The sequence below is a fragment of the Macrotis lagotis genome, chromosome 6 (assembly GCF_037893015.1).
Source record: "Macrotis lagotis isolate mMagLag1 chromosome 6, bilby.v1.9.chrom.fasta, whole genome shotgun sequence".
NCBI classification, from domain to species: domain Eukaryota; kingdom Metazoa; phylum Chordata; class Mammalia; order Peramelemorphia; family Peramelidae; genus Macrotis; species Macrotis lagotis.
This window is the reverse complement of record NC_133663.1, coordinates 218,467,593-218,483,887: the sequence shown is the minus strand read 5'-3', so window position 1 is coordinate 218,483,887 and position 16,295 is coordinate 218,467,593. Positions and strand designations below refer to the sequence as shown.

Sequence of the window (16,295 nt, the reverse complement as noted above, 5' to 3'; positions counted from 1 at the left end):
TTGTAGAACAATTTGTCATTTCATTTTTCTTTTACCATTAGCAAAAATTAAGAAATATAATAACCAACAATCACTGATAATAAAATTGATAATAGATATATTCCATTAAAACACACCAGGAATTGTCTATAATGTTGCTGAAATGTAATTACCATTGAATTTTAAAGAGTTCTTTGGCTCTCAAATATTCATAAATATTTAATTTTCTAATGTTCCATAGACAAATTTGTAGCTCATTAAATACAAAAGAAAAGGCTTTATTGTGGCCTCATTTTTTTACCCTTTGTTGAAGAGTGTGTAAGAAAGTGCTGAACTACTCCTTTTTCATTTATAGACTTTTTTTAAAATAGGAAACTAAATTCTTTCAATCACCACTCATTAATAATGTATATAACCATGTCTATGAAATCAAATTAGGAAGGATGAGTCAAAATAACTTGCTTTTTGCATTTCTAAGTCAATATTCCCACAAGGGAAGCAGTCTAGTAGACTTGAGGAAACACATTTCAGTCTAATATAATGTTCAGACTTTGAAACTATAAGCTCCTTGAAGGATTCTGCAGTTCCACATATTGCCAATGCTTTATCTTGCGCATGGTGAACATTGTGCAAAACCCACAATGCTAAGAGAATATTGAATGACTGACAGGCACTGCAAAATTAGGTTACTTTGAGATATGGATTCAATGATTAATTAGAGCGATCCCATGAGATCAAAACAACAATTCATTCATATAAACCTTTATCTTCCTCTTTTTTAGCTTCCTATTTTGTGCTGTCTTCCTTTTAAAAAAAAATCCTTAAGAGCAAGAACTATGTTTTTGCTCTTATTTATATTCCCAATCCTTAACAAAGTATCTGACCCAGTAAATGCTTAATATTAAATATTTGTTTCTTCCTTTCCTATCTCTCCACATATCTAGAGACATGTATCCTTACTAAATATCAAATCAGAGAATAAATTTGCAATTAAATAGAAGGATGACTCATTTTCATTTCTCATTAAAGAGAAAATTTGGCGGATTTTGTTTTACAATGTTTTCATAAGCATCAAAGAATCCATAATTTCATTGAAACTTGGTCATGTCATGTTACATCACTCATAATGAGCTTTTGCAAAATATGAGGTAGAATCTCACAGTTACTATAATTTGCATTTCTCTTTGGAGCATTTTTCATATGGATTTTGACCACTGGCTATAATTGTCTTCTACCTCATATCTGAGATTTAAAAAATTGACAAAAAAAGAAAATGTCTCAAAAGAAAAGGAACTATGGGGACAATGTCATATTCATGTGCTGTTGACGGTTTTGGGTCTATTATCCCAAGAGTTACTTATCTGTGAATATCATCTGACATAATAAGACTGCTATCAAGCCAAAGAGATCAAAGAAATAGGGAAGAGAACCATAGCTACCAAAATATTTACAGCAGTATTTATTTGTGGCATTAAAAAGAAACTGTAAACTAAGCATTGTCCATCAAATGGGGAATACTATAGTGCTTGAAAATAGATTAATATTATTTTGTAAGAAATGATGAAATGAACAGATTCAAAGAAACCTTGGAATTCTTGTTTAAGCTTATGCAGAGTGAAGTGAGCAGAGCCAGGAGATAATATTTTTATTTCATAATAAAAACATCATTGTTGCAATAAACAAGTTTGGAAGACTTAAGAACTCTGATAAATTAAATGACTAACCATGATGCTAATGAACTAATGATGCTACATGCACATTTCTTGATAGATAATGTACTAAAAATGCTAAATTAGATACATATTTAAAAATGACTAATGTTGGAATTTATTTTGCTTGACTATGCATATTTATTTAAAAAGTTTCTTTTTCAGGAGGGAAAGAGGTGGGAAGGAAAGAAGTTAAATGTTTATAAATTAAGAAAAAATAAAAGGAAAGATATTTTCAATTTATGCATGTTTGTTTTTGCAGAGAATTAGAAATTCTATGAAGATCTTTGTTAGATGTTGCAAGTTATTTTTATATGATAATTATTAACTATATGACTCTGGACAAGTTACTAATCTTTCTGAACCAAAGGTAGATCTTTGAAAGTATAAATTGCAGAGAAAGTGCAAAAATCTACATTAGTAAAGGGTATTTCTTCAGATAAGAATATCCTATAATAATGAAATCACAAACTCCACCTTTATCTCTGTTACTTCATTATAAGGTTAGATAAAGGAAATAACAATGAAAAATATATTTGAAAGTATAGTTCAAGAGAAAGGAGCCAGGGCATTCAAAGACATGTGTTCCTATTCCTATATATTATGACTACTTTCTTTGAGGAGAGTGAAGAAAAACACTATATATGCTCGGTGTGTACCATCATAAAAATGAAAATGATTTTATTTTAATGAAGAACCTTGAAATTTAGAGAGAGGTGGGCCTAGAAATATCAAAATATTATTTTTCTATATAGATCTAATATAGGAATGGATAATTTCACTAAGAGATAATATAGAGACAAAAAAAAGACCAAGACAATGGTCACTCCTATGGGGAATATCGATAGGGAAAAAAAGGAAGATGAGGAGGCAGTTACTGTGGACCCAGAGATGAAGTAGTCAGGGATTTTATTTATCAGGAATGAATTACCTAGGTATCTGAAAGTAAAAACATACATCTAATGTGGAAAGATTAATGTGTCTTCATGCTACAAGTATTCAATAACTAAGATGAAGCTAAAAATTTTCAAAGAGAAGAACCCAAACAAGGAAAGTGACATACTGGGCTAGTACCCAGAAAAACATAAATTCGTTAGAGAAAGATTTTCTACAAAAATATTATGACTCTCTAGTATTTCCTTTAGTATTTTTAAGTATTTCTCCATTTACTGATTTTTAAAAATATTTCAGTTGAGAATTGAATCTACAAGATCACTCCAAATAATGCTATTTCAACTTAGTCAAATTCTGCAACACTACAAATATTTTTTATGAGCATCAAGTGTATTCTTTGAAAGTCTGTGAAGTTATGAATATTTAATTGTAAGTTATAAACGCAGCTTTCCTGATGACAGTACTAAGGAATGGCATTTTGAAACCATTCTGACAAATGAACTTTTTTTTAGGGTTTTTTTGTTTGCAAGGCAATGGGATTAAGTGACTTGCCCGAGGTCACCCAACTAGGTAATCATTAAATATCTGAGTTCCGATTTGAATTCAGTTCCTCCTGATTTCAGGCCAGTGCTCTATTCAACGTGCCACCTAGCTGCCCCAAAAATTTTTTAAATGAAAAACGAATGTTTTGCAAGAGAAGTTCATTCAATAAATACATCTTTAAATCACTCAATTTATATGTCTTGGTTTGACTAAAACAATCACAAAGAATTATTTAATTACTTGTTTTTTGTGTAACTCTCTATATTAATTAGACTAAGTAACTAAAATTAAGCCTAGAGCTAATACTTTACAAAAATAAGAGTATATATTGTCTATTCCATGAGCTTTTAGATTGAAAAGAAACCTAGAGATCTGTGATTATATTGCACAAATTATCCATCTTGTAGAAATTTTTTTATGTACCCACCTCTGAAACTTAATTGGTCCATTCACTTTGAGGTCAAAGAGAATTTTGTGTTAAAATCTAATATATGATATACTTTTTCTTATAGTTTAAGTGCTCGTGCATGTCTTAAAATTAAAGAAAAAAATAAAATTTCAAGGCTAACAGAATTGCTTCTATTTGCAGATTAGAAATGACAACTCATAATTCCACTGTAAAAGCTTTTTAAATTGTAGTTTTCTAAATTTTCTGGATGGTAAATATTTTGAATTTTTTCATATTTCATATATCATTATAAAATGAATTTAAAATTCATGCTTCAGTGAAATACTCTTAGAATTTACATCATTTGGTTGAAATATATTATGACAGTGCTGCCTTTGATATTAATTTTTTTCTTTATATGTCCAGCATAGTGTTTGATGCTTAGCAGGCACATAATAAATACTTGCTGACCTGTATTTAGTTTCTTTGTACCCTTTGCTTTAGTTATTCTTTAAGAATAACTGTTCTGGTGAGAACAAGGAAATCATGGTGTCGTATGTAATTTCTGAAAGCAAGTTTTTGGGGGATTTTTACAAGGCATTGGGGTTAAGTGACTTGCCCAAGGTCACACTGCTAGGCAATTATTAAGTGTTTGATAGCAAATTTGAACTCAGGTCTTCCTGAGTCCAGGGCTAATGCCCTATCCACTGTGCCTTACCCCAAAACATATTTTTATCAAAGTAAAAATAACAAAAAAAGGGGAAAAACTATTCTGGATTTGGGGCGGCTAGGTGGTGCAGTGGATAAAGCACCAGCCCTGGAGTCAGGAGTACCTGGGTTCAAATCTGGTCTCAGACACTTAATAATTACCTAGCTGTGTGGCCTTGGGCAAGTCACTTAACCTCATTTGCCTTGCAAAAAAAAAAAAGCTGAAAAAAAATACTAGGCCAGAGCCAGGGAGCCCAGACCGAGCCGCCGCCGCCACTGCCCGTCCACCTGCGCCCCCCGCCCCGCCCCGCGCCATGTCCAGCAGCTCCAATGTCCTCGCCATGAGGAAGGTGGTGCAGCAGCTCCGGCTCGAGGCCGGGCTCCACAGCGTAAAGGTTTCTCAAGCTGCTGCTGATCTGAAACAGTTTTGCCTGCAAAATGCCCAAAATGATCCCCTGCTGACTGGAGTATCCTACAGTACTAATCCTTTCCGGCCCCAGAAAGTCTGTTCATTCCTGTAGCAAGATGATCTTAAGCTACTTGAGAAGGATCTCTGAATCCTATCTTCATATGTGGATCTGTGAGGTGATGTGATGTTCTGTGATGAGAATTGTAACTATTCAAAGGAGAGAATTCTGAAGCCTGCACAAAAGTTTAATCTATATATTTGTAACAATGTGCCAATTAATCATCCAAATTTCAACTTGTGTCAGACTTTCTCATCTACCTCTCCGAATTTTCATTGATTTCTGTTTTGTACACTGGCAAGGATACAATAAAGTATTCAGATGAAAATAAAAAAAAAACTATTCTGGATTTTTACTGACTTGATAACTTTAAAGAAAAGCTCAAAAGTCCACTCATATAAGTCCTTAGATTTATCATTTTTTGACATTCATGTTAAAAAGGTTTGTCTTCAATATCTGTCTGTTGTCTTTTGCATCTCAATTACAATCTTGAATTTAACTTATCTGTCCATTTAAGAAATGTTCACTGAAACCAATTATAAGAAAAAAAATTAGAATTATTTGCTTTAAATTGTATTGAATGCCTTTGATATTTCTTATGCCACTCAATGGAATAGAAATGTATAAGTTTAAAAAATTTAAAGATTTAAAAAAATAATAATTTTGACATTCACAGTTAGGAAAACATGCCTTATATTTTTCCTATATATTAAACAACTCCACTAAAGTTCTATTATGGTGCTCCAGTGTGTTCAGTAAGAAAGACAATCAGGAATAATTGTAAAAGACTGCCACACATGCCTGTATACATGTTAGCTATGATGATGGTGATATATTATGTTATGGGGATACAAATAAAAAATTAAAACACTGGGATTACAAATGCAAAAGGCAGTCCCTAAAACAAAGAATTTACAAGCAAATGAGAAAAATCTGACTTTAAATTCACAATCTCATAGAACCATAGCAATGGAAAGAGTTTTAGAATCTAATCTAATATGTCTGAACAAGAAAATCTTTTACAATATCCATTCACAAGTCATCTTTCATCTTCCACTCTTTGCATGAAGATTTTATCTAATGAAGGGTTCCCTACTTCTGAGACAGCCCAGACTATTTTATTTTAAGCCAGCTCTAATAATAAATGCCAACATCTGTTTCTCCACACCTTTTGCCTATTGGTACTTTTTGGTCCTCCCTTCCCTTTTTTTAACATGACAAAATTGTTAAAAATGTTTTTTTTAACATTAACTATCTTCAAAATTTGCAAATAGTTATCTTATTCCATGGGGAAGCTAAATGATGAACCAGATTTGGAGTCAGAGGGACTCAGCTTAACTGAGTTCAATTCTGTCCTCAGATTCTTACTAGCTATGTGACCTTTGGTAAGTCACTTAACCCTGTTTACCTCAGTTTCCTTATCTGTAAAATAAGTTGGATAAGAGAAAGGCAAATCACTCCAGTATCTTTTCTAAGAAAACCTCAATGGGGTCATGAAGAGTTGAACATGACTGAAAGTAGCTGAATACAATAATTTCTCACCTCTCCTTGAACTATTTTTGCTTTGCCACTTAATCATTCTTAGTTATTTCAAAAAATGCTCCTGTGTTATAATCCCCAATTCACTCATCATTCCCTTTACCCTTCTGATAATAATAATGATAATAATTTTTAAAACTCTTAAATTCTTCACAATACATTAACTATACTACCTCATTTAATCCTCACAATAGTCATACAACATAGGTACTCTTATTATCATCTTCATTTTACAAGGGGGAAATTGATATTCAGGGAGTTTAAGTAACTTTACCCATATTATACAGTTAATAAGTGTCTGAAACAGGATTTCAACTTAGATCTTCCTGACTCCAAGTCCACGCTCTCATGAATAGATGAATAACTCAATATTTAGATAATCTCTTTCAAGTATCAAATTTCTTTAACAAAAGATTGAGGTTCAAAATCAAAACCTCTAAAAAGTAACTGCAGCATTTCTTTCTCACAATCTTCATTAAAAGATTCTACAGCCTAGATGAGCAGAACCAGAAAAAACATTTTGTACCCTACCAGCAACATGGGGGTGATGATCAACCTTAATGGACTTGCTCATTCCATCAGTGTAACAGTCAGGCACAGTTTTGGGATATCTGCCATAGAGAATACCATCTGTATCTAGAGAAAGAACTGTGGAGTTTGAACAAAAACCAAGGACTATTACCTTTAATTTTGAAAAAAAAAACCTGTCTAATCTTGGTATCTCTTTTACTTTATGTTTCTTCCTTAAGGATAATATTTCTCTCTCATCACATTCAATTTGAGTCAATGTATAGCATGTATACCAATGTAAAGACTGGCAAATTGCCTTCTGTGGGGAGTGGGGGGTGGGGGAGGGAAGTAAGATTAGGGGAAAGATTGTAAAACTCAAAATAAAGAAAATCTTTAAAATAAAGAAAAAAAAGAAAAAAGATACTATAGAACTAGGAAGGCACAAATTGTCAAACTTCTTGAATTTCTAACAATGTTATAATTCTTTTTTCTTTTGGGAATGCATATAGTTTGTCTTTAATCTGTATGCAGTCTGGAGTATTTTGTACCATTTCAGAAAGCTGATCTTTGTTTTAGTTCAGCCTTCAGGGGTTTCTTCTTGTACAATTTTGTCAGTGCCTCAGGGTATCAAATAAGAAAATGAGAGATAATTATAAAAGAGTTTCCACATCTGAAGGATGATTATTTTTGAATAATCAAAATAGAACATTCTATGAAAAAAAGGGAATGACAAAGTAAATAGTAGACTCAAAACATGCTGATAATTAGCTCTTTTTCCTTTAGTCTACCCCAACTGTTATTCTTCTCTCCCCCATTATACCCCCTAATAACACCAGTATACATGCCTATAGTCTCTTACTGTCAACAATCATTTTAAAAATACTGTATTTATTTTAGAAAGGCTGATTTTTGAGACATGGTGGAAGAAGTCTTTGCTTTGCTTCTTTATGGAAGTTACTGGGATTTCTTAATCTGCTTTGTTTTCCGTAGAGTGATCACTGTGTTTTCAGTAAGAAAGACAACCAGGAAGTACTCTCTAAGGCCATTCTAATATCAAATGCAGAAGTTTAGAAATCCCTCCTAAATAATTGAAGACAACCATTAGGATGATGGCCAACCAGTCGCTTAATGGAAAGGTCATGCAGGACATTAGGTAGAGATCCTCTTTGATAGGTCCAAAGAACTTTTGGTGGTTTGTAATTGATTTTTCTGGGCAGATTTCCTTTTTTCAAATAGTAATCATATCAGTGTCATTAATAATGGCTGCTGCAAGGGCCTTGATTTTCTCCCCAAGGCAAAAATTATATCTGGTCAGAAAAGCCTCATAATTATTCCTTCTTATTCAGAACAGAGTAGAAACCTAGATTTTTTCCTCCCTCATTTGAGAATCTAAGACACTTAAAACTTTCCCTTGAGGAATCAGGATAATAATAGCGGATCCGGGAAATCAAGCTACTTACTACACATCACTTACTATGCGGGAATAAGCTTAGAGATTTTTGTTTTAATAGGTTAACTCCCAGAGCACATTTATAGTAATTATTATTTCAGTATTTTTAAATTCCAAAGGTTCATGCTTTTAGCAGGGGTTGTTAAAAAACTCTTTAAATTAAAAAATAGAGTGGAATTATCCCAAAGAAATTTAAATTTGAAATGATGTGATGATTAATAATTATTAAGGATATTCATGAATTCTCAAAAAATGATTGAAGTACACAAAATGACTTCAAGTTTATTCATTTTATGAAGATGCTTAGATGAGTATATTTTGTGGAAAATTTTCTTGGAAATGGGTTTGTTTTTATCTAGTTTTCTATATAAAGACCATATTATAACTAATAGAAGAGAAGTTGGGAAATAGAAGGGTAATGATTCTATTTGAATATTCGACTTAAATCATGAAGTGCTGAATTAATTCTTTAATCGGTGACACTCAATATTTTGTAGTCTTAGTAATCGGACACCAGTGGATGGAATATCAAGATTGGGCTACCTGCATTTAAATATGGTCACAGACACTTCTTAGCTATGTGACTTTTGACAAGTCCCTGTTTGTATCAGTTTCCTTATCTGTAAAATAAGCTGGAGAATGATAAACCACTCTAGTGTCAAGAAAACCGCAAATGAAGTCATGAAGAGTAGGGAACAAATAAACAATGACAATTTTATATATATTTGATTTTGATAGCTTCAAAAAAATGTTTGATGACCAATGTCCTCAAATAGATCTGAATCTCATCAATCTGGATGTTCTATCCAGTGGTCCAGATCAATCGCATTCACTCCTGCCTATCTTATGCAATTTTTTCCATGTACTTTTACAAATTTGCCACAGGAGTTCTGCTCCATGTAAGGACACCAATGAACACTCTACCTGGCCTCTTTCTTGCTTGTCATATAGCAAGACCACTATTTGCACATAAACGAATAATTTACACATAATTCCTACCTTCTTTTTGCTTTGTTTCTTCTTGGAAGTTCCTTATTTGTAACAAATCACAGCCTACTTATACCAACTGTGCAACTCCCCATTACCCTATATGTGATAGTTTTATTCTTCAAAAGGGAAAAAAAATCTCTTTAGTCAAGTTCCATGATTTGTAGTCATATAAACCACTGGTAGGATATTGATATTTGATGGATTTTGATCATTTTGCTTTCAGAACTTATTTTAACATGCTGCTTTCAGAAGTTACTGACATTTTTTGAAATGTTATTTTGATATGTCAAAGAATCATGGTTGGAAATCATTGTTCTTGATTAATATTTTAATACTTCACTAGAATGTTGACTATTTTCCTATATATTTCTAGCATTCTTAAATGATGAGAAAAAAGGTACATTCATTGAACACTGAGTTATAACTTTTTGTGAAAAAAGTAAACTCTATTCTTTTGGAAGTTGGTCAACTATTACAAAACGTCTTAAAGTGTCTTGACAAAAGTGAAACAGCTAAAATATATTTTTGTGAATTTTTGAACTTCTCATTAACATGAGAAAATCTATTATTAACTGAACTTTTCTGTCAGTTTTGAAGTGGGAGGACCTGAGATTTCATAAGGAAATCCAACCTATAGATTAACTATTATGGTCTGTACATGTGCCTTACAGAAATAGTATAATCTTGGTCAGCTTTACCATTATCAAATTCTCAAATTAGTGATACATTCTGATTTTTACAGTGAATCATTATATCTCATATTAAGTTTGTGATGTCAAATAGAAAGACAGGGATGATTTACTGCAAATACATATGAGTAAGAAAGAAAATATTGATGACTCATTTAGTAAATATTCTGTGAAGCCAGGAAGTAAACTTATTAATAAACATTAATGTGGCATTTTATGCCTTTTGATATACCCATAAAATGGTAAAAGTCTGAGGAGAAAGTATTTGACAATGAATGAATGGAACATTATATACTATTAGGAGAGATAATATTTGCTAGTCAACCTTCAGATGTTGACCATTAAAAGAGACAGTGCACTCTCTACAGAATTTGGAAGACTATTGGTCTAGCTGAAAGAATATATGGCAAAAAAATATGGAAACAGAAGCCTCAACAATAAGGATCAATAAGGAAAACAATATAATATATATGAATATGATTGAATAGTATTTTGCTATGAGAAATAATGAAAGGTTTCAGAGAAATCTGGGAAGATTATGAATTGATAAAGTGAAAAGAGAAGAATCAAGAGAACAATTAACTATGATGACCAAATTTTGTGATTTCCAGAAAAAAGCAATGATGATACAAATTAGAGTTATAAGTACATATAAATTCCTTTCTTCATGCTCCATGTCTCTTTCTATCCTCCTAAATAACCTCTTTATTTCAGAGATACAGTCTAAGATAATACTCTGTCTCCCTTTCAAAGGTGGAATAGGAGAAAGAATGTAGGAAAAGAATGAGAATTTCTTATCTAGCTTTTGCATCTCTTCTTTTCCTACAGTCTGTGGAAAATTATCTGTTTTATCAATAGGAAATTTTGTGATTTAGTGAAAGTATATTATGCAGATGCTGAAAAAGAGCTCTCTCTTCTCTCTCTCTCTCTCTCTCTCTCTCTCTCTCTCTCTCTCTCTCTCTCATTTTTACTTTCTCCTCATTTCCTTCTCCTCATCATCCTCTTTTCTTTCCTCTTCTCAAATGTTTATCTAACTTGTCAGATGTCACCTATTATAATGCACTTTTAAGAATATCAAAAGATGCTCATTTTTACAGGATTATTTTTGCTGGATAACCTGAGAGACAGTTTCCATAATAGGAATAGGAAAATAGGGCTCTTTGGAATAGTCCCATCCCACCTTCTGAAGTGGAAGGGCAGAATTATGCTGCCAAGAGAGGAGTTTAGAATCTTAACAGCTCAAGTTGTTAGTACTTCAAGTATGGCTGTCAGATTTGAATAATGTCTTCCTAAATAGAAACTTTGGACTGCTAAATCTAAGAGCAAAACATCTCCTGTGATGTGCATAGCTTATATTTAAGAAGATATTTTGAAGGTGAAATGTTAATGGCAATAATTATAAAAGTTTATATGCATTATTAACATAACATGATGTCTAATTTGTAAGACTAATTCTGATGTTTCATTTTTAATGTTAAATGTTTTCATAGTTTTTAAAAGATGAAAATTCTTATTTTAAGCAATTAGTTACCCATTCCCAAATAAAATGTTTAACCTAAGTTTTTTTCTAAAGTCATTTCTCCAAGACAACAAACTTATATTTTTGGAAGTAATTAACTGATACATATATAGATAGATATAGATATAGATATAGGTATAGGTATAGATATAGGTATAGGTATAGGTATAGGTATAGGTATAGGTATAGGTATAGGTATAGATATAGATATAGGTATAGATATAGGTATAGATAGAGATAGAGATAGAGATAGAGATAGAGATAGAGATAGAGATAGATATAGATATAGATATAGATATAGATATAGATATAGATATAGATATAGATATAGATATAGATATAGATATAGATATGTAAGTGTAGATTCTATCTTTTAAAATGTGAAAACTGATTCTTCTCTAAAACATTGAGACCTTAGTCTCTGTCTTCTTACAGGTTTGAATAGATTTAATACATCCTTAAGGGACACTGAAAATCCCTTTGAGGATCAAACTTCAATTTGGGCAATTTTAACTCAATGGTGATTTTCTAATTAGGTAGTGAACTTTAAGATTTCATGAGCTATAGTAATGACAACTTCAGGGATATAACATAGTCCTTTGATTTTCATAGAACAGAGAGTGACCTTAGAAATCACCTAGCTTTACCACTTTCTTTTTACTAATAAGAATTTGAAGCATTGGGAGTCACATAGGTAATTAGTTGTAGAGCTACAGGACTATAGAACAGATTTTCTTACTGTGCTTAAGCATCTTTTCACCGTCATTTTTTTAATTCTAGTAATTATTTTTTCTTTCACTTAAACCAGTCTCTCTGTAGAAAAACAAAAGCCAACTCTGCTATCAATTAAATAACCAAATTTCCAAGGTTGATATCAGGGATATATTCAGGGTCACACAAATAGTAAGACGCTTAGACAATACTTGGACTCATATCTTCCTAACTACAAGCCTATCTCACTATCACTGCACCAACCAAATGCTTCAGATAACTGAGTCTAACTTTGTTACTAGGAAATAGGCCCATAGAGTGGAAATAATTTTCCAAAGTTTTACAAACATTAGATGCTGGATTTAAATTATGTTCATTGTATGGAAGCAAGTCTATTTCCACTATTACCACACTGTTTGGTAATACTTGCATAATAATAATATTTAGAAGGTTATTTATTATTCCTTTGTTTGGTTGGGATAGGGATAATGATAGAGATCTTTCTTTTTCTCCAAAACTGGACTTTCACAACTAATGTTTGACAATTTAATGACTGGCATGGTGGGGTGCTAACTTTTCTGCTTGCAGTCCTTATAATATTTGACATATAAAATGTCAGTGTTTCATTTGAAACATTGAATATTTCTCCTGTGTTTCTGTAATAATTCTTGGATCATTTTTTGTTTGTTTGTTTGTTTTGCTGTGATACCAAATTAGGTATAATGAAATTTGGTGCTCTGGTTGTCCCCTAGAACTGTTTACTTTTCTTTTTCTCTATAGGCAATTTACTTTTCTTTTTCTCTATAGTCAATTTTTAGATAAATTCTAGCTGCCTCTACTAAAAGTTTGGTTAAGATTCCCAAGTGTGATGCTTTGCATATTCCTCACTTTGCATATATTACATTTAAGTAGTAATCAAATCATTCTAAAATTTTGTTTTGTTATTTATTGAATTACTGTCATTTATAGAGATGTGGTCAGTGGAGGGAAGAAATCATATTTTCTAAAATATTACAAATCCATTGAATGAAAAAACCCAAAACCATACATTTTTGAAGGTCAATAAACAGATACTAAATCTGACTTTGGCTTAAGCATCATGGTAGGAGCTATACACAGGATGCAAGGCAATGTGCCTCTGGGGAGAGATAATGGCAGTCAGAAAATGAGTTTGCCTGGTACTAGAAGAGTATTATATCAGTAAAAAAAACCCAATCTGTACAACTTCTGATGTGCATTGAAAATGTGTATACTGTAAATAAACCTTTTTGGGGCCAGAGGTGGGAGTACAAAACTCAGAGAGGTCATTCTTTATTACTCTCCTTTTGTTGAGAATTTTGCAGAAGTTTTTTTTCTTCCTATGCAGAGGGAAAACTCAAGCTGTTTTTGTTTTAGTAGAGCCCTACTTGTAAATGTATAAAAAGAGGGACTTTTCTTCTTCTCTTTGCTCCAAATATGGTTTCCCTTGTGATGGCAAAAGAACATTTTGCAAACCATTGTGAGCTGTGAAGTTAAAGTAAAATAAAAGATTCATGAAGCATTAAAGTGAGAAACAACTCTTTATGGGTTTGGACAATGTAGAAAAGGAATTAGTGTGTGTGGGGTTTAAATTTAAATTTCTGACTCCCTTCTCTCTTTCTCATCTCTCTCTCCTCTCTCTCTCTCACTCTCTCTCTCTCTCTCTCTCTCTCTCTCTCTCTCTCTCCTTGTCTTTCTGTCTCAGTCTTGTCTCTTTCTCTTTCCTATCTTCCCTCCTGTCTCCATACTCCATATGTCTTTCTCCCTCCCACACAACATAGGCACACACACACACACACACACACACAAACACAAACACACACACACACACACACACACACACACACACACACACACACAGACATCTCATAAGTGTATATTGGTTTGGTTAGAAGGCACAATGATTTCTGTAACCAATATAATTGTTCAATTTTCCAGTACAACTGACAATTGTATAGTTGATGGACAGTTGTTCTAGGGTAATATATACAACATTTTAAAACTTGTATATTTCCTGTTAGAAAATTAAGTATTACTAAGAAACTTTTCTGAATTACAGCTATAACTTATAAAATCCTAATCATAAAAATAGAGGGAAAATTAATCTTAAATGGATTAACACTTCATATCAGAGAATGATTATAAAAAAGTACACGTTTTCCTCCTGCTTCATATACCATAGGTTCCATCATTTAGACAGGAGAAACCATTAATATACAAAAAGATCTAGGAAGCCAAATCCCTGCAGTGCTAAGTAAACATTTAGACATCAAACTGCAACTATTTTAGGCATGAAGAAGTCTTTTAAAAGGGTGGATTTTGTAGATACTGAGGTTCATGTGACCTTAGAAACAGCATCAGTTTAACTATTTTGACTGGAAAAATTCTAGTCTGAATGAGAAAGCCTAAGGTTGATTTGAGCATTTGACTTTTGCCAACTCTTGAAAGTGTTTATTATGAGGGTGATGGTCAACCTTGATGGACTCCCTCATTCCAACAGCTCAACAATCAGGGACAATTTGGAACTGTCTACAATGGAGAATATCAACTATATCCAGGGAAAGAACTGTGGAGTTTGAACAAAGACCAAGGACTATTAAGTTTAATTTAGGAAAAAAAACCTGATATCTTATTGTCTGATCTTGTTACCTTCTTATACTTTATATTTCTTACTTAATAATATGATTTCTTGGGGTGCCTAGCTGGCATAGTGGATAAAGCACTGACCCTGGAGTCAAGAGTACCTGGGTTCAAATCTGGTCTCAGACACTTAATAATTACCTAGCTGTGTGGCCTTGGCCAAGCCACTTAACCCCGTTTGCCTTGCAAAAACCTAAAAAAAAAAAGAATATGATTTTCATCACATTCAATTTGTATCAATGTATACCCTAGAAACAATGTAAAGACTGGCAAATTGCCTTCTGCAGGGAGTGGGGGGGAGGGAAGTAAGATTAGGGGAAAAATTGTAAAACTCAAAATAAATAAAATCTTTAAGTACAAAAAAAAAGAAAATTTATATTAAGGAGATTCTAATATTAGGTCTGAATCACAATTGTTGAAAAAATTTAACATTGGTTTCATTTTATCTCTGCAGCTTTTAATGTCTAAATGTATTTTGTGAGTAATTTACATTTTAGCATGGTTATTTAGAGAAACTTCCTAAAATCATTTAAATACTTGCAGTTTTTACCCAAACTAAACCTTGCTATTTTCAAATTTGTTTTATTTTCTAGGGTATAGACCACAGTTTCTTGTAGTTTGCTTAAGTAAAAGGCAATACTGAATTACTGCTTAGATGCATGAATGGTTTAGGTATCTTTGTATCCATTTTAAACATAGGAGGTCTGAGACAGAGAGAGATTAATTGACTTTCCTCAGATAATTTCCAGAGACAAGATCTGAACTCAGGAGCTCCTGACTTCTAATTCTGTGCTTAATTCATTACTAATGGATCATGTAACTCTCAAATTAAGCCCTGAAGTGAAACTACATGAAAAATTTATTCACACAGAACAAATGTTGCAAGGGCTAACGTACACTATATTAACAGATACTTTCTTGGAGAATTAATCATTTAATTGTTACATAGAGTTAATGGAATAGAAGCCCAAAGTTTCCTTTTTTACTGATTGTTTATAAATATATTCATCTATCTAGCTATACTCAAAATCCAAGATTTAGACCTATGACTTTGTGGTATATGGAACTCTATCAAGAGGAACCTTCCTCTGCTACTATATATTGGTAACATCTGAAATTTACAATCATAAAAAATTGCTTAGAGAACTGAGAAGCTAAATTACTTGCCCAGGGTCATATAGACATACATACAGACATACATGCACATATACATACATAAATGTCCATAAACATATACATAATATATTTAACAGTCATTAAAAAGAAAATTGTTAGTGTAATTATTATATTTATTATTTATTAGAGGGGAGTGCCCTTATCCACTCCTGCACTATATTTGAAACCAGCTCTTTCTATGTCTGTCTTAGTACAGTGATCAAAATGCTAAGAACTATTATTATCAAGCAACACCTCCCCCATTTTCCCAATTTAAAAAAAAGTATATAACATTCAGCAGTTTTTGGCAAAGAATCTGGGTATATATTAATTTGCTCCAAGATTATACCTTGATGATGATTCCATTTGTCTAATGATTCCTAATT

At 32.3% G+C, this 16,295-nt stretch overlaps 1 protein-coding gene and 1 pseudogene across 1 annotated transcript in view; one reads left to right on the top strand and one right to left on the bottom strand.

The window, feature by feature from the left end:
- Window positions 1–16,295, bottom strand: part of LOC141491396 (ephrin type-A receptor 6) — a 1,165,986-nt gene that overhangs the window by 422,206 nt on the left and 727,485 nt on the right. The window lies entirely within an intron of this gene.
- On the top strand, window positions 4,536–4,798 carry LOC141491401 (guanine nucleotide-binding protein G(I)/G(S)/G(O) subunit gamma-5 pseudogene; annotated as a pseudogene).